This window comes from Ambystoma mexicanum, chromosome 4q (genome assembly GCF_040938575.1).
Source record: "Ambystoma mexicanum isolate Mex_15411 chromosome 4q, UKY_AmexF1_1, whole genome shotgun sequence".
Lineage (NCBI taxonomy): Eukaryota > Metazoa > Chordata > Amphibia > Caudata > Ambystomatidae > Ambystoma > Ambystoma mexicanum.
The window spans coordinates 618070601-618097297 of NC_090928.1; the positions used below are offsets into that span (position 1 = coordinate 618070601).

Sequence of the window (26697 nt, forward strand, 5' to 3'; positions counted from 1 at the left end):
TTGTAGGAAACTCCTATCTGTTGTCTAACTTATTTTTATGTTTAATGCAATCAACTGGATTTTATGGTACACTTATGTGAATGTTATTGCAACATTTGTCCTGGATTCACGGTGTGAGATTTGTGCAGCAATTTCTTTTAAAACACGTTTTGTGTGCTAATGGAAAAACTGCCAAATAAAGCATTTTCACTGACTGAGATCTTATTCTCATTATGATCTGCTGTTAGTTTATCAGCCACCTGATTCTGCATGTTTGAGCGATCTCCAGATATCCTTTTCCAGATCTGTCGTGAAGTCTTCCCAATGTAAAGTGGACCACAAGGACACTTAACACCAAAAATAACATTTGTGCTCAGACAATTTGTATATGATTTGGGGGAAGTTTTGATTGTCAGAAAGCTGGCATACTACACAGTTTCCACATTTGCATGGGAAGTAAGCACCACATGGTGGTAATTGGGCTTGTTTTAGTAACAAATGGGTATGTACGCACCAGAGTTTGATGCAGATTTTTACTGTGTTTGAAAGTAAACAATGGTATGAGTGGTACATCCTGGATTTCTTTATTAGAACACAATTGTCTTGATTTGTGGGACTGACTATGATCTCACATAGCAATCTATCCAATGATGTTTTCAATTTTTGTTGTAAACAGATATCTCGGTTGGTATTGACCACTCACTTTGTGACTTGTTTTACATTTTTTTACAGTAACTCACATGATCAACCTACTTTGTAATTTCATCCTATGGTGCCCAATATTCTCTCCCATCTTCGATTTCTTCTCACTCAAAGGAACTTTCCATATGGTAAGTTAGTCTTCAAACGGGAATGATGAATGTTGCCGAAATTTACTAGCGTGGTCTTATCTTTTGGTTTACAATTCACTATTTATTTACAGGGAGGAACAATGCTCTTTTTATTGCAAAAGAATGTACACCAGATCAGATTTGATGGGAAGCAATAAACTTCTTACAATGGGGTGTGTTTGAGTGACATTCTGCACAGGTTGTGGTGGGATGTAAATGGAACAGTCACTGGGGACAATATATGGGCAGACTTACATAGATTAAGGACAATCAACATCAGACATTTTTAAGTGCAGGTAGGCAGTACAGCTATGTTAGGGATGTGACCATGATAGATGAAGTGTTAGAGTGGAGACACAGAAAGTGAGGGTCAGAGAGAGGTTAGAGGTAAGGAAATAATCTTAGGACACCTCGGACGTGAGGTGGTTGGCTTTCAATTTGGCATTGAACAATTTGGTGTGGACTTTTCCCTGGATGTCTGAGGGGAGAGATTTCCATGCAAGTGGAGCAAGAAAAGAGGAGGAGCGTAGGCATAGGGAAGCATAGGGAGGCGAGGTGCAACAATCGTAGTTGAGGAGGCAAAGTGGAGATTGCGAGAAGGCTTGTAGAGGTGGATAGAGAAGGATAGATATAGTGGTGCCTTGCCATGGATAGTCCAGTTTAGAGAAGACAAGAGTGGTCAAGAAATGCTTGGCAGTGTTCAAAGGATTGAGGTGCCTGATTTATGTATTATTTAGCAAGTTGAGGCGAGCTGACTTTGATGTTTCGGAGATGAAAGTAGAGAAGGTGTGAGAAGAGTCATAGATGATGCTGATGTTTCTAGCTAAAGAGGAGTGGGGGGAGGGTCAGGTGGGAACTGGATAGGCAGAGGAGGAAATGAGAGATTATTTGGCAGGGAAGAAGATCACCTCTGTTTTGGAAGAGTTTATTATCAGAGAGTGCAAAGCCAAACCAACATTTATTGGCAGAGAGACAGTTGGTAATTTTGATAGAGAAATCAGAGAAGAATTTAGGAAAGAGAAGAATTGGGGTAGATACGACAACCCAAAGGAGTGTTGGTACGAGAACCCAAAGGAGGAGATACGTGCCCCAAGTGCATAGTGTAAAGAGGTGAGGACACAAGACAGAACCTTTTGGAACACCAAGAGTTAAAGGAGTGACTTGAGTGGTGTTGTTGTTCAAGGAGACAGAGAATTGGCTAGGTGCCAGGTAGGATTCAATGAGGCAAATCCCAAAAAGAGATAGAGTATTAAGGAGATCAGAATGATTGACAGTGTCAAAGCCAAAAGACAGGTCAAGGAGAATTAGGATATTGAATAGGTTGGAGTGCTTGGCAGAAGCGATGAAGTTAGAGACATTCATGAGAGCAATTTCCAAAGAGTGACGGAGCAGAAACCTGACTGTAGAGGGTTTCGAAGGTTGTGGATATTTAAGAAACTGTTAAGACGGTTGAACACAACACTTACCAGCACTTTAGAGTAGTGCGGAGGGGGTGAGACACAGGGGGAAAGTCTGCCTGCATGTTTGGGTCAATGCCTTGCTTTTTTAGGAGGTGGGTGACCATGGCTGTTTTGGAAACAGAGGGAAAGCAAACGGAATCAAAGGACAGGTTGAAGAGTACTTCGAGGTGAGAGGCCACGAAACAAGCAATAGGCTTGACTAGCTGACTAGAAAGAGCAACTAATTGGGCACATGTGAGGTTAGAGAAAGTCCCTCATTTTGGAAAATGTTGCAGCAAAGTATTCAGCTGGGTCAGTAGCTGTGAGAGTGGAGTTAATAGTCATAGATGTATGGTTTAGAAGGAGTGAGTTTAGAATGCCCGTAGCTGGCGTGGAAGAATGGAGTGAGTGTCAATGAGGCTGAGGTAGAATTCCTTTTTCACTCTATCCAGAGAAGATGTGAGAGAAGTCAGCTCAAGATTCACCAAAGGAGCATCAGAGACGCACATAGCAGCCCAATTCCCCAGAAATCTGACACTACCCTTCTAACTGCTAAACTTCATGTTTTTTTGCAGATTCCTGAGAAAGGTGTTATCGAGGGTAAAAGGGGAATAGGATGGGAAAGAAGTGTCAGCCACAGGGATGCTGGTCATTTTAATCCTTAGAGCAGTTTTTAACCAATGTGGATATACTATATTGTGCAGAAAGTGCTTAAGTGTGCAGATGATAGACGTTCCCACATCTTTAGTATGAATCAGAAGTATGTGAAGACATGTGGATAAGTGTGGGTGCATGTTTGCTAGTGTTGTGACCAGTCCTAATAAGTTTGACCTAGCCACTAACATCATCCCTATGACTTATCATGGGCTTTCTCACACTTGACCACCACCTGCAATGGGAACTTGGATGTCACCAAGAGTGTTGCTATGCATGAGATTCTGGCAAGCGCTGGCTTCTATTTTTCATTTGACTGACTTAATTGATGGCTCTAATTTATTTATCATGTGTTTAAACATCTTGCAAGCTTTTCATATGCATCTTTCTATTTTAAACACTTTCTTCCAAATGTGTTTAACCAATTTTGTATTCTAAATGGCCCTTTCACAGTGCTGTTCATTATTAGAGGTGAGTGAAATGTTCACCCGTGAAGCAAAAAGCGTGGAATCCGCTACCGCCCTTTCCATATAATTAGCATTATGATTACACCACCACTGAAATTCTGACAGGTTTTATGCTGTTTCGCGCAGAGCGTGAAGTTTGATGTTTCGTTCTCATGGTAGGTGTCTGTAGAATGGCGAGAAACTTCGCACAGGCCTTTTTTTACGATCCAAGTTACCAAACCACGCTAGTTTTGCGCAGTGCCACGAGAAACTTTGCATGGTTTTGCCATTTTTGACAGGTTCACGTTGCATCACAAGAAACTTCATGGGGTCTTTTTTTGAGAGCTCCAAAGTGAAAACAGCTGTAGGCAGAAACACCGCGGCATGGGGAGCACCGGAGACCCAAAGTGATAGCCACGGCAGGCAGAAACACAACGCGATTGTGTTTCAAAAACGCTGCAGTGTTTCTTTCTAAGTTTCTCAGGCTCCTCCGGCGCGGAGGAGCGCGAGAAACTTAGAAAGAAAAACCGCAGCGTTTTTGAAACACAACAATGTTGTATTTATGTTTGCGGTCGCTTGAAGCTACCACAAACATAAATACAACGTTTTAAAAGCTGCAGTTTTCCGGGGTCCTCCAGCCTGGAAAACTTAGAAAAAAACGCAGCTGGTGCTTATTTAACTAAAAAAAAAATAGCACTTACCGAGATGCAGCTGAAGCTTTCCTGCCTGTAGTCTCTGTTCTCCGTCCTCCGAGTCCGGCACCAATGAAGCAAAAGCCACCCAGTGGAAGCTTTTGTTTACTACAGCTGGCTGGATTTTGCTTCATTAGTGCCTCAAATGCAAGCACAGGCGGCATCCATTTCACGAAATGGATGCCCCCTCATGCTTGCAATTTTAAAGTTTGAGCTTCATTTGCTCAAAACCTTTCATAGGGACTTAAAAAAATATATATTTTAGATATTTGTTTTATTATTGGCCATCTTTTTGGCCAATAATATTTCTGACCAAACCATTCGTTTAAATGTATCTCAAACTATGCATTTATGGATTTGTAATATATTAAGCTAGATTTATACACATATTTTCAATTGTCATGCATTTTTTACAGTTTGTTTAATATTGCTATTTGTATAAATCTATGATATCTGATAATGTATTGTCACTGTTGTGGTGTGCACTGTTTCTTTTGATAACGGTACCTATCTTGTTCTCTATAATGGATTTGAGAGATGTTGTAGTTGTGCAATATGAAATAAATTGTTTAAGTGTATGTGTATCCTGTTTGATTCTGATGATTTTGGAATTTTGAGCTTTACCCTTATTTGAGTGTGAAAAAATATTCAACTTCATTTTCAGTTGATGTAATCTAAACTTGATGTATCACTTATTCACCAGATATTTCAATAACATGTTTTTTTTTAATTTGATTTTATTAGTTTTTGACAAAAGAACATTTCACATTATATAATACACCATTATTAGCATATGGTTGCATAACAAAAACGTAACATGTTATATCATTTTGCTTTCACAACTTAACATACATTCCATATTTCTGGGTGTGTCTTATTAACAAGAAAACTTTACCCACCCCCTCCCCTCCTTGGTTTAGCACACATCATACGAATGTTGTGTTAACATGGGAACTAGGAAGGCATAGTGAACATAATTCTATTGTCTGGTCGCTCTATCACCACTTAATATGAGTTTTCTTCCATGATGTTCTATTGAGTCTTGCATCTAGCATCAGGCCTCTGTGGGCTCCCCAGATTGGGAATCAGAGGTTGTTGCGAGATATTTATTTTTGAAGTCCATCCATAAGGTTTCGCATTGTGCTGCTTTGCCGTGTAGAGAGGCGGTAATTGTTTCCATTGAGTAGATGTTTGAGGCTAAGTTGATCCATTCGTTCTTTCCCAAAACAGTTGTGGATTTCCATTTGATCATCAATAAGGCCCGGGCCGCCAATAATAGTTGGGGGGTCAGTCCTTTCACTCTGATCCAATCATCTTCGTCTCTATCTAGGCTAAATAGTATTAAATAGGGGTCGGCGTCTCTTTGGATACCGTCTATTTCTTTAATCCACCCCAGGACCTCGTCCCAGAACACTTTAATACATGGGCAAGTCCACCACATATGTCAGTAATTGGCTATTTCTCCACATTTTCTCCAGCATCTTGGGCTCATTGTTTGGGACATTCTGGAGAGTCTGAGGGGGTCGTATTGCCATCTTTGTAAGAGTTTAATGGCATGAAGTTTGTATTGACTTGATATGGACGTTTTAGATGCCGCCCTACACATTATTTCCCACTGGTCAGGGTGTATCTCTTCCCCAATGTCTTTTTCCCACCTAGCTCTCAGGGGATCCATTGATCCATCTCCAGCCGCTATTAGCTCTTGGTACATTGTGGCTATGAGGCCTTTCATTTCGGATTTAGAGTCTAAGAGTTTCTCGAATGGGGTGAGGCCTCTTTTAAGTTTGTCTTTCCATTAGGATTTCGTTAGCACACCTTTTAGTTGGATATACTGAAATGTGGATAGAGTGCCTATACCCAATGCTTCCATCAGATCCGGTAGAGTAATGAACGAGTCTTTCTCTGCAACTGCCCCACCCTTTCCAGGCCCACCTCATACCATGATTGGAACTTTTCCACGTTGGGAATGTGATTGTTTATGCCAGGGGACCATAAGTGGCTGAGCAGGGATAGCAGGTAGTGATTCTACGCATTTCTTTGCCTGATCACCATATACTCCATATGGTGCTCAATATGGGGTGACCTTTGATTCTCCGTTGTACCCTTTTATGTGGGGTCCATAGCCATTCTGATACTGTGGCTGGGAACAGATAGTGGTTGTCCATTTGCACCCATTGGAGGTTTTTACGATCTCTGAGGTGTGGGATTAGAATGCGCAGCTGGGCGGCTTTGTAGTAAGTTCTCAGATCGGAGAGCCCCACTCCTCCCTTGTCCTTGGGAAGTGTTAATGTGTTGTATGGGATTCTGGCTTTCTTCCCCTGCCAGATGAATCTTACCAAGATCTTTTTGGCCTCAATAAAGAACCCTTTTGGTACCTTAGATGGTAACATTTGGAAGGGGTACAGGAATCGGGGGAAGCATACAATTTTGACAGCATTAATTCGCCCTAGCCAGGAAATCGTGAGATTATTCCATTTTTGAAGATCGGCTGCGAATCGCTGGAGGAGGGGGGAAATTGGCTTTGTATAGGTCATTCAGGGTTTTGGTGATCTGTATGCCCAGGTATTGCAATGTGGTGTGTTCCAGCTTAAGGCCTAGTGGGAGGAACTTGGCGTCATTTCCTTCTGCAGATCACTGAAGGGGGAACAGTATGGACTTGGTCTTATTCACTTTGAACCCAGAGAATTGGCCATATTCGTCTATTAGATTAAGGGCATGAGGGATGGATTCTGAAGGGTTAGTTATGTGTAGGAGAATGTCATCTGCGTAGAGTGCTACCTTATATTCCATTGCCCCTAATCGTATTCCCTCTATTTTAGGGTCAGATCTCATTTTTTATGCTAGGAGTTCTAAGGAGAGTGCAAATAGAATTGCAGAGAGGGGGCATCCCTGTCTAGTACCGTGTTTCAGTTCAAACCACCTGGAATATTCTCTGTTTACAAATATCGACACCTTGGGGGATGTGTATATCGCCTGTATTCCATTTCTAATCCTCAGGCCTATTCCGACCTTCTGCAGGACTGCTCCTAGAAATTCCCACTCTACTCTATCAAAGGCTTTCTCTGCATCTATTGATAAAAGGGCAGGATCCCTGGGGAGGCTATGAGCTGCGTGGATGAGGTGTAGTGTTTTACGCATGGTATCAGCCCCTTGTCTCCCCAGTACAAACCCGACTTGGTCAGGGTGTATTAAGTGGGGCATTAGTGTTTCCAGTCTTGCAGCTAACACCATAGCGTAGATTTTGGCGTCAAGTTTAAGGAGGGTAATAGGACGGTGTGATCCACAGTGTTTAGGGTCTCTCCCATCCTTGGGGATCACCGTTATCAGTGCTCTTTTGAAGGAGTCTGGAGCCGCCCCTGTCTCTATTATCCCGTTGAATAGTTCTGTTAGGAAAGGTGTTAGTTGCTTATTAAAAGTTTTATAGAAGTCAGCAGTGTAGCCATCTTCCCCCGGAGATTTGCCCAGGGTTAACCTTTTGATTGCATCATGGATTTCTTGTTCAACAATTGGGGAATCAAGGAGCTGGGCTTCTGCATATGTTATTGTGGGCATGATGATTGAAGATAGATAGATAGACAGGAGTTTGTGTCTAATTGGCCAGGAGTTATTTCAGAGGTATATAAATTCTCATAGAAATTAGCAAAACACTCTGGGATGGTGCGGGGAGTGTGAGATGAGGGGGCGGAGACATCTATTATTTCCTTTACCTTACGCTCCGTTCTTTGCTCTCTGAGACTGGTGGCTAATAGTGCGTCAGCCTTGTCTCCCTGTTCATAAAATTTCTGTTTAAGAAATCGTAGTTTACGTACTACTTGATCATGTTCCAACAACCGTAGTTCCTCCCTTTTTCGTTGGGCTGCTTTCATTTTATCAGGGTCTGCCTCAGAGTCTTTTCTTATCTCTCCCTCTAGTTGGCGTATTTCAGTTCGTAGTCTATGTTCTATGATCTTTCGCTCCCTTTTTTTAGAGGACCCTTCTCGTATTAAAATGCCTCTCCATGTGGCCTTCCCGGCCTCCCAGATCATTTGTTTAGGAACGTCCCCATTATTATTCATTTTAAAGTATTTGTCACTTTCGGTCTCCATTTCAGTTTTGAAGATTGCATCCTTCCAGAGGCTCTCGTTACATCGCCATCTGCCCAGTTAATATCTACTAATACCATGTCATGGTCTGACCATGGTTATCGGGATGATGTCCGAGTACTGTGTAGTGGTCGTGAGATCGCTTGTGAGAAATATGTAGTCAATACATGTGAATGTGTTGTGGGGGTTTGAATAGAAGGTGTATCCGCTTTCGCTGGGGTGCAAAACTCTCCACACATCTTTCATTTCATACAGTTCCATTATTCCGGAAAGTTCAGTGAGATCTCCCTTATATTGGTTTTTCGTTTCGGGTTTACCTGGTTTCCATTCTTTGGTTGGGTCTGCCCATTGGTTAAAGTCATCTACCAGGATGATGTGACCTGTGGCCTCTAACATTATTTTAGGGATTGTTTTCTCGAGGAATGTTGACTGTCCCGTGTTGGGTGAGTATACAGTGGCAATTGTTACTTCTACTTTCGCAATTTCTCCCGTTATCAGGAGAGCACGGCCTCCCACATCGGACCATGTCTTATCCACTTCAAATTTAATTCCTTTCTTGAGTAAGATTCCGACACCTCCCTTCCTGAGTGGACCCGAACCCCAGAACTCCAAACCTTCCCGCTTCTCCAGGATGGTTCGCTCCTCACCTCAGGCAAACTTTGTCTCCTGCAGGAGAAGGATGTCAATATTGGATCTATGAAATTCTCTAGCCACCAGTGACCTCTTAGTTGGCGAGTTCAAGCCTTTCACATTTATGGTCCCTACTTTGAGCGAGTCCCTCACTTTGAGTTCATCAGATGATGCCATCATAGATTATTATTGGAAAATTGCTCTCTTTCAGCGGCCAAACAATTATTCGATCTCTGAGTCCCACGTTATCTTTGGTATTTCGGATTAGTTCAGATGATGCTATAACCTTTTCCAAGTTTCTAATCCCCCTTCCCTCCCCCTCCCATCCCTTCCTGAGTTGATGGCGTCCGAGTGAACCCAGATGGTAATATTGGTCCAACATCGAACCACCTATGGGGACCGTTACATCACGTCCCCATGCGTAATATATCATATCAACTTCAATTGAGCCCCCTGTGCCCGCCCCCCCATGTCCATATCCTGATTTTGTTAGCAGGTGAAAAGGGAGTTGTCCTTATTCTTTTCCCTTTCTTCCTTTGTCTACTCAAGTCTCTATCCACAACATTGAAACAGATGTCATCTTACCAAAGTTTCGTGGGTGATCAGGGGGGTGCCTCCAGGGAGGCGTTACCTCTTCGGAATTTCCTCGATCCCTTCACACATTTTCTCCTGGGGCACTGGAGTCGCCATCCTCAGTCCTCCCGCTGCAGGCCTTCCCTGTTATCGTCTTCTGCGCGGGGACTAAGCAGATCAGATATGCACATCTTGATTTCCCTTTCCGAGTTCAGCTTTATTTTGTTTCCCTCATATTCGAAGGAGAGGGAGAAGGGGTACCCCCAGCTGTACCTAATATTCTTTTCTTTCAGGTGCTTCGTTAGGGGGCCGCACATCCTTCGGAGCACGAGAGTCATCCATGATAGATCCCAATATACTGAAATCCGAGCACCTCCGAGCGTAATTTCACCACTGTTTCCTGCTCTCTCAAGGACTATAGTCTTATCTTGGAAGCGGTGGAATCATGCTAGTACTGATCTCGGTCTGCCTGGGGGGCCACCGGCCCTGTGAATTCTTTCAGTTTTGGGTTCATCAATGGCGTCGTCAGCGACCAAGGGTTTGATGATGTTGTGCAGAATGTTTCTTAGGTCGCCTTCCATCTCTCCTTCACGTTCTGGAATCCCAAAAATGCATATATTGTTTTGCCTTTCACGATTTTCCAAATTGTCGAGTTTTAGTTTAAAGTCCTCTTCCCGCCTTTCTAGTCCCGTCATTCTCTGGTCGAGCTGTGCCTCAAGTGTATCTATGGATGCTTGGTTGCTTTCAATCCCTTCCAGCCTTTCTTCCATGCTGTCCAGGCAGTTCGTGATTTTGTCTATTTTACATCCGATGTTGGCCCCCAGGCTCTTTATTTCTCCCAGCAAAGCTGCGATGTCCCCCTTGGTAGCTGCTAGTTCACTCCCTGTCGTGTCTGTATTTGCCATATTGAGTTCGCTGAATCCAGGGGGTGAAGATGCGTAGGCAAATGAATCCAATTTCTGTTTTGCGCTCATGTGTTCCAGGAGGCTTTAAAGGTGGTAACAGTTCAACGCCGGGGCGATAGCAGCTCTAGTATGGGGGCGTTTTACCAGGGGATTTCAGAATGTAGTCCTTCTATGTGATCTGCGGTAGTGGAATGAAGGGCGCGCAGTTAAATGCTTAGGTTCCTGAGAGGGAGTTTTCACCTTTCGTCGTTTCTGATTGGGAGAGTCCGGGGACTGCGCTTCTGGTGAGCTGGGTTGTGGCACCGGAGGCAGTTGTCTCCTTTCTTTTGGGACAGCGGCTCCAGGGGTTACTTTATCGTGTACGACGCTCTTCGTGGTCTCTTGATGAGGTGCGTGATTAGGGCTTCGGGGGTCCGTGGTCTGCCACTCTGCCCTCTTGTGTCTGTACCTCTTATTAGATGTTGCTTTCCATAGTTTGGTGCTGATGAGCGTGTGCCCAGATCTGTTCGGGATATTTTTAGAGTCAGTTCTCCCTCTATTTGTGGTCAACCGTTCTCGGTATTTCAAGGGCTCCTTTGTTTGGTGTGTGTCAGGTGACGAGAGAGGTGGAACTTAACCGCTGCCAAGGCGGGCTCGGAGCACCGCTTATGTGCTGCAGGCGCCCGGCAACCATTTTCAGGGATTTCAGGGATTCCGCGAGGGCGCTCAGTGCCGCGGGGTGAAGGGGGCCCAATGCCCGTAGTCATTCTTCAGGAGGCTGGAACCTCCTCTCTGTGTCCCATCAGGAGAAGGCCCGATTGGCGGGTGCAGCAGTGGCGGACCGGAGATGGCTTAAGGAGTCGCGGGCAGTATGTTTGTTGATTTAGGGAGTTTCTTTTTTATTAATCTTTTTTTTGTGTGGGGCGTTAAGCCGCAGTCAACTCCACGCTCCAATCGGGGGACCGGCACAAGCCTCCCACGAGTGGAGGAGCACACCACAAGTGCCCGAAGCGATGGGCAGTGGGAGGGTACACGACCGCCTACACCCATCTCTTTTGGTTGTCGGGGGCCGGCTGCAGGTTGCTCCCTCACTGCAGTCGTGGACCGCACCCCACTGCGCCTGAGGTGCGCACATAATGTTCTCTGGGGGGGAGGATGGCACACCGCAGAGGGTGCGTTTCACAGCGGTTTCACTTTTCGTTTTGCCGGTTCGGCGAGGCCGTTCTGTTTCCCATCACGTTTCTTGGGATTCCTCAACCGATTTCGATCGGGATTTCGTCCAGTAGAGGGGGGGATGTTCCGCCAGGTAGAGTTCCTTTTTCAACTGTGGGGTGGTCCGGAAAGTGGGGGCTCAAGTTACTTTTCGGGGCTCAAGGAACGGAGTTTATGCAAGGAGCATGGAAGCCTCTGCGCCCCCTGGTGGCCGATCTCAATAACATGTTTTACATACTATACCTATCAGTATATGAAATCAGAGTGAAATGTCAGATGCAAGTTCCTATTTGTCAACATAATTTTCAAACAAAAGTTTATTAACCCCTCTTCTTCACTGTCTAACTTTGATATGCAAATATTATGGGAAGCAGCTGCATCCCCCTTGAAATATGCAATTGCATCTGCAAGTTTTAAATCCTTGCAATAGAAGGTCTGACCATTGGCCAGAAACAATCACTTGAATTATTTGAAACTTTTTTCCATTTCTACTTTTGTTTATTCCTCCTTCCATTGTATGGGTCGATTTCACTCATTATTTGCTTTGTTATTTGACACCTCCTTTGTCTTTGAATCTGCATGGTGGCTCACGTATGTCTGATAGAGTTATTAAATACCTTGTTAGAGATTATCCTTTTTCGTCTACCTTTATCTAATCCTGGAAGTTGTGGTAATATATTAATTTGCTAAGACGTGGGTCCCCTAAGAGAAAGAGTGTCCTTGCTTAAAGTAATAGGCAAGAAGTTTCTATTGCTTAGCCACGACACAGTTCTATATATTATTGAATCTAATAGAGATATATGTTAGGTCGGGGGTTGTTCTCCCTTGATGAAGGGAAAAAGGATGGGGTTGCACTTCTTGTTCTTAAAAGACATAACAGCCAGAATATGTTCACAATCTACTGACAGCATGGGCACATCGGTTCTATCCACTCTGTCAGGTGGTTCTCAGCTTATCAATAAGTTCACTCTTTATTGTCCGATCCAGGCTGAGCACACATTCTGGAATTCTACAAAGAAGATGTCACATACGGTTGCCATTAACAAAGTACTACTTGGAGGAGGCATTGCGATATAACTATGGACCACACTTGTTATGTTATGTTATGTTATGTTATCTTATCTTATGTTTGTTGTCTCATAAAGACCAAATAATACCACACCTGGCCTCCTGGCACGGAAATAGGAATTAATGCAGACCAGTTAATTTGGTAGACAATATATGATAATGTCTGGAAAATAAACAATAGTGTACCTGGCTTTTGACAGCAGAGTGTCAATGTATGTTCCATAACGACGAGTCAATCGAAACATTGATTTTTTTCCTAAAAGCTTGCAAGGACATTTCCCCTAGGGCCAGCAGAATAGAAATGCATAGGATCAGAAGGATGACACTGAACGTTTTCCACCTTGTGTGGCCTTAGTACATTTAGGTTCAATTATACATAGCTGAATGGCAGATTCAAGAGTCATGTAGGGCACATAACAATGAGGTTTGTTCTGAAGTAAAGTTGTTCCATATCAGTAGTAGGCTCTGTGTATTATACACAGAGATTTAAATTACAATCAAGCAGATATCAGACACCAATGTAAGGCTCTGAGATAAAGGTAGCAGTCTCCACTCCCAAATCTGATAGTAGCACAATCACAACAGTTTGGAGTTGCTACAAGCCCTGTAATAGGGTCTGTGACAGGCCCAAATACAAACTGCTCGCCCAGTTAATCCTATATATCACAAATGCTAAAAGAGCAAAGATATCTGTTTCCACTTCCAACAGTGGCAGAATAATTTTCAGAGTTTCCTAGAGGGAGAACACTGTTAATACGCCTGAGGTGATGTGTGGTATCATTGACCGTTTACAGTCAGAGATTACTCCTAGATTTGTTTATCTGTTGAGCGGGTGGGGCGCAATTGCCAAGTTCCACCAACCAGAAAGCGGGCTGCCACAGGTTGGGGTTAGCTCCAAAAATTAAAATCTGTGTTTTGCTTGAATGTTAGTTATTCATGTATTAATGGAAATAAACGTGATGGAAGAGAAGAGGAGGTAATCCCAGAATCTGATAGATTGAAATGCAACTGGGTATAATCTGCATAATTACAGAAATCTAATCAGAAACTATGAATTAAGAGAAAAAGATGTAGATATGTATGCAAGGAGGACGAACGAGACTTATGGGACATGCAAATAACATGTTATAGCCTACGGAAGGTAAAGAAACTGCCAAGGAATAGTCTGGTAAAACAGAACAAATCCACTGAAGTGCATTTCCATCAAAAACTGCATTACATACAGTCTTCATAGTAAAATGCGGTGACTGTCCATATCAAACAGAACAGACAAATTCAGGAGGACAAGGGGAATGGTATTTTCTGCATCTGCCTGGATACTAAAACCTTCCAAGACAGAAAGGATAACAGACTATGTTCATCTAGCAGGACAGAAGCCTGCCTGATACGTAAATTGATGAGTGACTGTTTTTTCAGTCAGCTTTTCCAGATACGGCAAATTAGAGAGAGGACAACAATCTGAAAACCTGCTAATATAACAATAATTTAAAAACTTGACAACAGAACAATAATTTGAAAATATGCCAATGTCAGCATGGGCCTTTTTTACAAGTGGGATAACCATAGCTGTTGCTAAACAAAAAGGACCATTAGTGAAACCAATACCAACTGATGATCTCACACAGCAGATCCACTACCGCGCCAAAAAAAGAATTAGATTGTTTTTAGCTGGGCACACATCAAGCAGAAATCAAGAACATTTGATTAATCTCACAAGTAGTAGGAATTGTTCAGCGGCTTGTGTTGAGAAAGCGGTTTATCTGGGGAAGGGCAGAGCAGAAGAAGAGCTATGTAGTGGTTGAGCTGCGAAGTAGATGATTGCATTAGGGTCCAAGTGAATACCCTCATAATTAAGGCACATTTTGGTGTAAAAGAAAGTCACCAGTTGGTTGCACAAAGCATTGGAAGAGGAATTACCATTGACATGTCTTGGTGACTGAATCATTTCTGAATGATAATAAATATTTCCTTAGTAAACGATTAGCCATGGTAAAATGATTATAATAGAAAATGTCTTTCCTCTCAAATTATAGGGCATAAAATAGGCTGAAAAGGTAATTGTATATGAGGAGTGATAGGTCCACTTACAATGCTTCTCATGTTTGCATTTTATTGGCTTCTTCAAATGATTTCATGAACCATTTAGCTAAATATGTCTTTCTTGATGGTTTGAACGTCTTTAAAGGGAATATAAAATAAAAGTAGTATTCCAACAAGTACAACCCTAGTCCCAAAACAAAGGATTCAGTGTTTAACAAATGCTAACATCTACTAGTGACGTGCCTCTCAAGAGGTATATCAGGAAAGGGGGAGGAGGCCAGCAATAGTAACCAAAGCATATCTTGAAAAAATAACATCTAACATATGACCCTTCAGATGAGTTGGCTATAAACTAATTGTGAATTGAATTCATCTTGTTTAATAAATGTTGTTTGTATGAGTCATTTGGTGCTTCAACCATGATTTTGAGGTCATCTGAAAGATATAAATGAGAGTAGTGTAGGTCAATATCTACCACAAGATTTGCTACGTCCTCTGGAATTCCTGCTGGGGAATCTGGAGGCATATGCATTAATTTAAAAAGGTGTGTGTAACTTGCTGAAAATCAGCACAACTATCTGCTCTCACATGAAATCCCATAGTGCTTCCACCACTTGCTTTGAAGAGATTAGCTTGCAGGTTGCATTACATCACCCATTCGACCATTTCCGTAGATCAATTTTTAAACATTTGTACATCTTTTCTAAAACTTCTGCAAGTGTCTTCCTTCCCTGGCACAGAGCTAAGCCCTATTTTGATTTCCAATCATACCCGACAATAGGTTCCCTTGATTTTCATCACAATCGAAATGTTGTAATCCCTGGAAATGTTATTCTGACCTTCTTAGCGTCAAACAAGGTATTGCTTCAGTGTCTGTTATCTCTCAAGGGTTCTTCAGTAGGCATATGCCATAAAATACTTAAACACGTTGATGCTTAAGCAGCAACTTTAAAATAGCATACACAAAATGTAGCTGTGAAAAAGAACGAAAGGCTGGCACATGCGAATCAATAGCCTAGATTTGTCAAGTATTGTGAGAAGACATTTATTGGAATGCCCTCTGAAAATAGTTATCAGGCACTTCTGAAAATCAGAATGAAGTCAACTCAGACTGTACCAAGGCTGCTACTACTTTGCATCTTTCCATTATATTCAAGTATCACATAGAATTTCTTTAAGCTTTTAATAGTACATACAGCAACTTGATTTCATCTGAATTGGACATATCCTCAGTTTTGCCATTTTGTATTAAGAACTGTATACTCCATATATACATATTCTCAAGACATTACATCTAAGCAAGCTCCCAAAATGGAATGGGGATGTCTTAGATCAAAAACATCTCGATAAGCCTATTCCCTTAGGAGAAATAACTCATCCAATTACACCCCTGAGGAAAGGTGCATTTCAGAGCCCTAACAGCATTTCAATCATGTTATGAATGTACATTCAGACATACTAGCTCTGAATCTTCAGATGTTGTAATTAAATTATGAATTGGTGGATGCTTTTGTAGATATCGAAAATAAGGCCATAATTGTTCTCATTCCTAAACCCTGAAGGGATCCATCCATGCACACATTCTATCTGCCAATCTCTTTGATGAACAGCAAAGGCGAGTCGCTAACCGCAATATTAGCTATGATCCTAGAAATAAATATATTTAAACGTATACATCCTGAAAAAACTGGGTGAATCACTTAATCAAACACTAGGATTGCACGTTCAATCCATGCTAGAGTGGAGATTGAAAATGAAAGTAGACCTTCCTTGGCATTTGACACTGTGAAACCATCACTTGGGCAATCTGGTCTTCATAAGGTCATAAAATTGCAAGTTCTTAGTAATACATGTGTTATTATAGTAAGTTGGCTCTTGAAAAGATAATGTTTTTGAAATAAAACCTCCTCACCACACTTCCAATTCTACAAAGTCCCTGGTAGAGATGGCCTCTTTCCCCCTTACATATGATTTAGTAAGATAAACTATCGTATACGACACCATACTTGATGACAAAGACATTGAAGTTGGTTTCCAATTGAAATGTGTATGAATTAGCAGAGGATGTCTTAGTCTACTTATCAGAGCCTAAAGAGGCAATGTCACAAGTTATAAATGCATTACACAATACTCCAAAGTATTAATGTTTAAACTTAATATTGAAAAAACAGTGGTAATGCCAATTACATCGTGAAATATATCCGATTAATTCAAGGGAATGGAAATTGGCTGTCACTTGGATAAGTCATTCTCCTGTTACACTCCAGTCTTATCACCTGCGAGTGACAAAGGAGTGGGGCAGAGTAGGGATGGGGGAGGGATCTGGAAATTGGTGCTGGGAGTGGGGTGAAGTACAGGAAGCGGAGCATAGTGTGCACCTACCTGATGTTCTGGAAGAGAAGATGGTAGCCTCCCATTTTCGAGGAGGCTCGTAAATGGGATCTTTACCATGAGCTAAATACACTTTTCCAATCTCCTGACTGACAAGCTCCTTACGGATGGTTCTCTGGGGTTCAACTCCCAGGCTCTAGCAGCTTGTAAGATCGAACGTTGGTTTCCTAAGGAGAACATCTACAACAGAATTAGAAAATGGAAAAGGTTAAAGCACCAGAACTGGATGGTCTTGTTAATATGTTCTTTGTCCTCTCCTGAATTTTGAGCAAATAGATTAAGTGGCCTTTTTCATCAGATTTTTTGGCTAAATACACTGCCTTTATCTGGGCCACAATCACATATTATGCCAATTTATACAATTGGGTCTCTAGACCAAATAGCTACCAGCCTTTTTCCCTGTTAAATAGGCCATGAAAAAAAAACGTTCCATCTTTATGGCTTGAAACGCTGGAGGAGTGAGCCTTGTATAACAATGTTTTCTCTGTGTACCAAACAGGATTCTGAAAAGGTCAAACAGGATTCTGAAAAGGTCAAAGTACTCTTAAAAATGATTTCATAGTGAGCTTGTTAATGTCTGGGTCTGTTCGACCCCGAACAGAGTGGTGTCTGTGGCATATGTTGACCACTCTAGTGCCTTCAATTCAGTTGACAGAAATCTTTTATAGCAGAAACTGAAAGCATCAGGTGTTCCTTTCATTCTTCGAAATTTTGTAATGCTGTTTTACACAGAAACTGCTTGTAGGTTGAACAAAATGGGATGTTTTACATCTGGGATACAAACGAATAGAGGAATAAAACAGGGCTCTCTGTTTGCCACATTTCTTTTGAACATTTATGTACCAGATTTGGGGAAAACTTTAGAGTCGGCATCTAATTTTCCAAGAAAACTGGAGAACTACAAATTTGTGTGGTTGCCCTATGCAGATAACTTAGTGATCATTGATCAAACTCTGAATGGTTTACAAAGGAGCCGGAGTCTCATGCTTGACCCAACCACTTAACATTAATCCTGATAAGACCTTCATCATGCAATTTCAGAATTCAAAACAAATCAGAATTACATTTTAATTTCATTCTGAGGCGTGCAAAGCAACATACTACTTGCATATCTTCTCTGATTAACTCGAGGAAGGATAATATAAAATGTGATGTTAAGATGAAAATGAAGGTATGGTCATTAGCAATCAAGATAAAGAAGTTTCGCAATTATTATGGTGGATTTTCGTGAATGGAACTTATTTTGTAGTAAAAGCAAAAGCAAGTACTATTTTACTTATGGCATTGAAATTTGCACTAAGATAGATCAAATGTGGGTAGATAAAATTGAGAGCTGAATCTGCAGATATTTACTTGGCTTGATGTTTTAGTCCAAGATATCCAAACCAAAATATGGCTAATCTCCTTTTGTTCATTAACAATGTTTAAGATATGTACATTTTAATTTAAATTGAGAAGTCCTTTAGACAATTCAGTGTATAACCGTGAACACAAGGCTGTCTTCAAAGGGTGCAATGCTTTTCAGAGTTTCTTGCTCAGTTAATCTATAAGATCATTAAAGGCATAGAGTGTCATGCAAGGGGGAATATGAATGACTTAAAGAGAATTATTTGGTACTATAATTGTACTTAAAATGCAGAACATCTAGGAAATATGCATATGTATCTGCAATATGTAATGCACATTTCCCTTTATGCTAGCGTACAGTTATACTTCAAAATGTTTCCCAGTAGGGAAGTCAGCAGAGTCTTCATGCAATTTTGTTTGAATATTCTGCTTACGTTGGGAATCAGAGGACCCAGAGAAAGGTTGGCTGCCTACCTACAGTTTTGTTGTATGTGTAAGAAGAAAGAGTGCCTTGAGACCTTTGAACTCACTTGACGCATAGAATAAATGTTTTTTGTAGATTTTTATTTAGTATACTTTGTTTACAATCTGTTGAATTGTAGGCATTGCTCGTGAACAGGTGACAGGTTGGACTGGTGAGCCCTCTTAGGGTATTTTGTGGTATTTGGTGAGCCTAATGGGATATTTCATGGTAATTTGGTGAGCCCCAAATATACAGGACTACCTAATATTATTTTTATATCGGGTTCATGAACGGTAAGCGAAAACCAAACCTGGTGTGCACCAGAGCACAATTTCATTGTTTTTTGATGTTTTATCTACAATACCACTTTGGTGGTTACCGAGAATATATTTACCAAGACACTTGAATTTTGACCCAATTAACAGTGACCAGTTTTGTTATGCACTTTACCACATGCAGTAAAATGAAAATGCCACCTGCGGTAAAATGAAAATACCACTTGCTTCAAATTTGTCTGTATGCTATCACAAGTCACTATGACACATAATAAATAGACAAAGGCTGAGTTACTTCCTTTTTTCTTGTGCTTTATAAAGAATTAGAATGTATGCAAAGTACAAAAATATGTGCAATGCACCAAGTTTTCACATGACATTCCCTGGGATTCAAAAATGCAAATGAAATAGCCACAAATACATTTCATTTGCAATTGCTTCCCCCACGATAAATGAGCTTTTCCCCACAATGGACTTCAAGCACTCTTTATTGCGATAGATGGCCAGAACACTGCTACAATGACCTTGAAGCTTAACACTAGTCTTGGCAGCTTATAAATCTTCTGTTATATCTGAAGCTTGCTGTGTGGACGGTGAATAAAAACACACGAGAAATAGATGTGTACATTTATAAATGCAAAGATACTTTTCCAGGCTGCAACTGCCTGTTGATTGCACTTATCAAAAGACCTTGAAATATGGCATTTGCTTTGAGCAGCCCTTGAAAATGAACTACCCATGTTTGTTAATTTATGACAAGATTTGTCAGTCTACACCTACCTGTAAAATATTCTTGTAAAAAAACGTTAATTCACCACACGCACCTCACTTTACTGGTATCTTACCAAAAGCATGCTTATATCTCTGTGCCCTCTGTGAGACTCGGCTGGAATTTCCTCTCTACCCAGGTGAGGATCTTCCTCCACTGTCCACCTGAAAAATGTCTTTATCGGCTTCTCTCCCCTATCGGCACGGATGAACTCAGCGGAGCCAGCCTGCGCAGACACTCTCAGCAAATGTAGCACACTCTGAGCCAGAGAGCCAGCAAGCGAAAAGTCACCCCTCCCTCTGACTGATAGCCCTTTTAAAATCCTCTCTGTGACCTGCCCATGAAATGTATATTTTCCTAAATAAAGCATAAGAAAAACGCCTGCCTCCTACAATGATATCACTTGCCAATCAAAACCACCTCCCTCTGACTGTAACCCACCCACTAGAAGGTTCCAAAGAGCACATGTTCAGCTTGCACCTTTGGCCATGATTCAGGCAGCAGCCAACAGATGTAAATGCCTACATTTCTGCTCTGGTTCCTGTTCTGAAAATGAACAATGAGCTTGCTTTGAGCATAACGGATTTCACATTCCTCAGCTCTTCTTTGCCAGAAAGCAGCTTGCATTCTGCACGTTCTTTTTCTTTTAAAATGAGCCGGATTGTCATCAATATTTTGCACGACAGAGCTATGGACTGAGCTGCCTTGTATATTAGTAAGGATATAGGTTAGAGTGTTGGGGTTACTACTAGGATTAGTACATTGTTCGTGTTATGCTTCATTGCAACACAGTTCATGTTCCCATGGTGTGGTGCTTACTGAAAATACCAGCTTTCATGTAATGCCAAATTCACAACCCCCTTTTACCTGGTATGTTTCTATGTATTCACAATACTGACCCACACCACATTCAGTCCAGAGTCTCACACCCAAGTCTCACACTCGTGTTGACAAATGAAATCAGTTTTATTTTTTGCGTGAAATACTGACCTGGCTAAAATTTTGAGCCTCCCTTTTTCCTACATACTCACCCCTTTAGTTTATGTGTGCGACCTGACCAAAGAGTCACTGCAGAAACAAAGCAATCACGACTACAGTTCTATCCATATGTGTTATTTTGAGCAAAAATAAAATAAATTGTATACTTCGATTTCATACTGTTATATGCCAAATCATCTATGAATATTCATAACCTCAAACACCATGCAATTGATAACTAAATGTCTTAACATATCTCGGAATGTATGTATTGTTTTTTGATATTTCATAGATGTTCCTCATATTTAATGAGACCACATATTGTTTTTCAGATTGGATCTGCACGTTCTCTTCCTGACATCATGCTTCACAGTAAATCCCCAATCCCCAACATGGCTACATACATCGTGCACTAGCTGAAATCACATAACCATTTGCCTACCATGTTTTCATGATATGCAAAGGTGTGAAAACTATACTCGCTGAGCAAGCTCATCTCGGGCCTCCAGGCCATCCATCCATTATGATGCCAGGCCAGAGGAACTAGAGGAATAATTAATTTTGAGGTATATTTTGATGATATTTGTTGAATATACCTCTTTATTTTTACCATCTCTTCCTCAGATGTTTTGGTAAGGTAAAGTAACAACCTGCCTGGTATGGTTAGGCTTAGGCCAGAGAATGTCCCACCCAAGAATCAAACAAATCACTCTTATGCGTGATCCCACTCCGAATGTCTCTGTCAGGTAGATCAGAAGGCAGTATCTCCTTATACTGGTATTTAACATTGGAATGCTGAGCCACAAATAAACTGCTGGAGATATTTCTAATCCAGGCTTTCAATCCAACCTGTGCATGGGGCATGATGTATCATCTTTGAACCAGCACCATGGAGAATGAGTGAAAGGAGGTGATCTCTTATATATTCAGGTCAATAATATTGTTTGCTCTAATCTATGCAATGTGTTGACTGTGGTTAAGATCCACTCAGAACCTATGATGCAGCCACTCACACCTGTAGAAGATGAATGCCAGCTACTCCATTTAATCAATCCTTGGATGCTTGAGAATGGGGAAACAAAGGGTGATATTGGGAACTTCTCTGCCCCTCCCTCATTTGTTTTGGAAGCATTAGCACCAGGTAAGGAGCGGTGTCCCATGAATAAAGTTTAGTTTGATAAACATTCACTCTCCACATTGGAAATAAACCACCTAAATATCAAGATTGTGTCATTAAGATAATTGATTGGGAGGTTAGAACAGGAGCTTGAAGTCAATAACTATCAGGCTACAGTGGCTAGTGTTTTCCATTTTCCTGATACCCCTTCCTGAGTACAATATCTAAGGACTGCTGTACAGCTAGCAGAGAGATGGACTGGCACTATTAGCTGCAGCCCCTCAATGTGAGAATAGTAGGGAAAAGCTCCCTACTGTTGTTTTGGGCCCAGTTATGATTCCCACTCTGGCTAAATCTACACCATGCAGGGGTTGACTGCTGGCTCTTTTTGTCAGTATTTAATGGTTGTTCCCAAATTGGTGTCTTCCGTTGTTGAATTAAAGGAGCATTTAACACTATGGCGTCAAGGGGTTAACGGCGCCGTAAATGGCGCCGACCCTTAACGCCTGATTACAAGGTCCCTTAGCGCCATGGTGATTTTAACGCCTGATTTTTGCAGGCGTTAAAATCCATGGCGCTAAGGGACCTTGGAGATAATTACGGCACCGTAATTTACGGTGGCGTAATTATCTCCTTCCCCACTCCCATTATGCCCTATGGGGCAAAAATGGGAATGGGGAAGGGTAAATGGGAAATGGGGATTTACCGCCCCACTCACCTTGGAATGGGGTGGTAAATCCGCCAAACACCATGGCGTAAACTTAGTTTACGCCATGGCGGTAAAGGTACGACCCAGGCGGTAACTTACCGCCTGGGTCGTAATGAGGCCCTATGTTACCATTGATCCATTATGTTAAGGGCTCTAAATTGGTGATAATGAGGAGGTATCCTTTGATGTTGGGAAGGGTGGTATGCCCTTTGGGTTAATTTGTGTTGCAGTTTATGTTACATTATGCTGAGTGCATGCGCAATTGACCTAGGGTCAGTAGAAACCTACACCTTGCCACTCAGGGGTAACTGTCCATTTGTGGAGTGCAAATTTCATTGAACAATCTCAAAGGATCCCTAGACCACATGCTCACAATTCCCATGGTGTGGCACCACAAGAGACTTGGTCCTGATCATGACTTCAGCGGTAACCCTTAAATCCGGCAGTAGCGCTAATACCGCCGGATTTAAGGGTCCACCGAATCAGGGCTTCAGCGGACTTCCCCCAAGCTCTGAGCTGGGGGGAAATCCGCCAAAAATTTGCGCTATTACCGCCGGCGGGAAATCCGCCAGCGGTAAGAGCGTGAAATTTCACCATTGAGCCCAATGGGGAATGGGGCATTCCCGAATGGGCTCAATGGGGAATGGGGACTTCCAAGTCCGCCCAACTCGTGATCCCAGGCTATTAGCGCCGGGGGCTATGCCAGTCGCACTAATAGCCCCCGCGCTAATAGTGCTAACGTTACCGCCCAAGTCGTGATGAGGCCCAAAGTCTCTTCTAAGCATCCCTCAGGTAGAAAGTACAAGAGATTGTTTGTTTGAGGGAACAGACATACAAGAATTGTTGGACACCATTGGATAGGAAAGGTATGAGCATCGAGCGCAGGATGCTTTCATAGAGGCTTCCCAAGCAGGTCTCCTCTGTGTGCCCTTGTTCTTGAACTTGAACATCATGAAGCTTAAGGGAATCTGTATTACTGTTTCCTCTCTTGAAGATATTGACTGATTATTGAGATTTACTCTATTTTATACAGGAAAAGTTCAGCAATATTCTCAAAGCTGTGTATTGAGGACTAGTCTATCAATAATTAATCTATCTGCTATTTCCAGGAGAATTTGGTTTAATACCCACCCCATTATTTGAAGCCATCATAGTAGATCTATAAAAGGCTTACAACAATGACCCAGAGGCGGACATCTGAGATTGTTTCAGGAAAACTCCCTGTTTCTATATTTATGTTGGATACAAGTAACTGTAATATCCAGAAGTTGTGACTTGCAGGGACTCTGTTAAAGGAGACTAACAATTTGAATAATTATAATACTGGCTGTGAGCTGCATAGAGATTCTGTTGTGCTGGAAAATTTGAAATCTTACAACAAAGACATGTGACTTCTCCACAGAGGGTGTTTAGCCCCTAGCAAAGTGATTATAATAGGAGATGGGAATGCTTTCTTCTCTGAAACATTGTTGCTTTCTGAACACCCGCGAAGGGAAGAACTGACAACATGTTGCCAGTATTAACAGAAGACTGGCATACAGTGAAGGCTAGGGGTGAGGTATTTGAATTTTCATTCCCCTTGAAGACATACATTTACATTTAATGGAAAAGTGAGCTACCCTCAATATGAAAATGAACTATAAATACTTTTGGAATACTATGGGATAATATTGGGATGAATAAATTGGTGGTTGGCTGCACTGAGGCTATTTCATCAACAAATATTATTTGTAATGCTGCAGTCAGAGATCAATAATGGGCAATTCTCCCTGATCCTTATCTGGCTATTTTGTTTGTGATATGCTTACTTACTGATACTCTCAATTGCGATTAATGCCAACTGAAAATTATAGACATCAATGCATTAGTATTAATTGTTTTGTACATTTTTAGTTTCTTGAATGAATGTTTTTTGTGAGTCATCTATTAAATATTGCATTATTGCATCTATTATTACAATACTATTCAGGATTTAAAACTCAGGGTGAATATTCTGTGGGTTAATTGGAAATAATAAGTGAACAAAATAAGACAATAAAGAGTCATCAAATTATAATTACAATGTTCAAACAAAAGAATGAAGCTATATTCATGGGCTTACATATAATATAAAGAGATAGAAAGTGACAGATAAATAAGAAAATCATTAGTTTGACACAATTTTTCAATTTAAATTAGTATATCCATGGGGGCATGGTGCCGCAGGGGAGAGCACACTAACCGGTCCTTTCTCATGCTAAAACATGTTTATGGTCTTGTATTTAATGACTTAACGTTCTGTTTGTTCCATCATATGCTCCTATGGTGGGCACGTTTCTATACATCAGTATGAATGTATAATTCACCATAAAAGGTACCTTTCAAATATTTCAAGATATGTATTGCGTGTTTTTGGATATTCTCAAAAGATAAGGTTTACTCCAAATTATTGAATTATTCCAATTTCTTTTAAATAGTTAATTCTTAGTCCCAGTGGGTAATATGACAACTTGTGTGCCAATTACTAATCTAAAGTGTTGTATGGTTAGTCACACATACCTTTCAATATGTGTCATGAAAGATTCACAAAAATAAACATAATTCTCTTGTCTTTAGTTTTGGCTGCAATATGCCAATTATCAACACCTATGAGCCGAAGGTGATCCTTTCGACTGGCTGTGTAGTTCTTGAGCTAATCTTAGGTGTGACAGGAGGTGGAACAAGGACTTGAAAAAGAATCAAGGTCAAGCTTTGGTTACAGACAAGGTAATTTCATGAGATGTATTTGTATTTGTTTATTATTTATATCGCGCACCGAACCCTGAGGTAACTGGGTTCTGGAAAAGACTTGTGGTTTACATACATGAATATCAAAAAGACGTGTGTTATACATGCATTAGCATTAATGGCAGTACAATTGAAGTTAACAGCGCCTGTGGTTACAGAAGGTGTGGAGGCATGCAACAACAATTATAACAGAGTCTGGGCAGAAGTGCAATCAAATGAGGAAAGAAAGTGGTGATTTGGCATTTGCAGGTGTGGTTATTGGAGAGGCTTGCCGTTCAGCCAGTCCTTGATTCCGGATTTGAATGCCAGGAGGGAGGGCTCTTGTCTGAAGGCAATGGGTAAGGAGTTCCATCGTTTGGCTGCTTAGACTGGGAAGCTTGCTCCTCCAGCCGTTTTTAGGCTGAACCTGTGTACGCTAAGGAGGTGAGATAGGGCTGTTCGGGTGGTGCGGGCTGACTGGTGTGGACCGATTTTGTTGGAGAGATATTTGGGTGCTGTATTCGCAAGTCACTTGTGTATGATTACTAAGGTGCGGAGGGTGATCCTGTTGCGAACTGTTAGCCAGTTGGCATTGCGCCTGAGAGTCGATATGTGACTTGATCTAGATAAACTAATTGCTGCTCTTAATGAGTTGTTTTGCAAGACCTGAAGTCTATTTAAGTTAAGTTCTGAGGAGCCTAGAAAGAGTGTGTTGCAGTAGTCTATTTTGGACACTGCGAGTGCTCTGGCTAAAGTTAGGCAACTGATGGTGGAAAGGTAGGCTTTACAGCTGTAGATTAGTTTATTAGTATAGGCTGTAGAGGAAGCTATCAAGCTAACTTGTTTCTTGAGGGACAGTGTGGCGTCGAGGTAGACCCCCAATGTTTTTATTTCCTTTGAGACCTTGATTGGATTGTAGTCAATGTTGAAGCTAGTGTACCAATAGTCAAGCTTGTTTAGATGTGCCTGCGTGCCAACAGTCAGGAGCTCGGTTTTATCGTCATTAAGACATTGGTGTTGTTAGCCATCTAGGCCTGGGTTTCTAGATAGATGTCATTCAGGAGTTTAGTATCTTGTTCATGGCACCCTGTGAGGGGGATGAGGACTTGGGTGTCATCTGCATAGTTGGTGTAGATGACACCCAAATGGTCCAGGCGATCAAAGAGGCGCTTTGTGAAAATATTATAGAGCGTGGGTGACATGCATGAGCCTTGGGGGACTCCACAAAGAATGGAGCTCGGGTAAGCAGAGGCTGATGGAGAGAAGACCCTAGTGGTCCTATTAGAGAGGAAGGAGTTGATCCAGGCTGAGGCCTTGGCATAGAAAGCTGCTTCTGTAGTGAGGTGCCTGGCTAGAATTTGGTGGTCAACAAGG

At 41.6% G+C, this 26697-nt stretch overlaps 1 long non-coding RNA gene across 1 annotated transcript in view; it reads left to right on the forward strand.

The window, feature by feature from the left end:
* The first annotated feature begins 725 nt into the window (after positions 1-725).
* LOC138467096 (uncharacterized) overlaps positions 726-26697 on the forward strand; it is a 73345-nt gene continuing 47373 nt past the window's right edge. The window contains exons 1-2 of the long non-coding RNA XR_011268030.1: positions 726-809; positions 25174-25323. This is a non-coding gene — a long non-coding RNA (uncharacterized lncRNA). The remainder of the gene's footprint in view (positions 810-25173; positions 25324-26697) is intronic.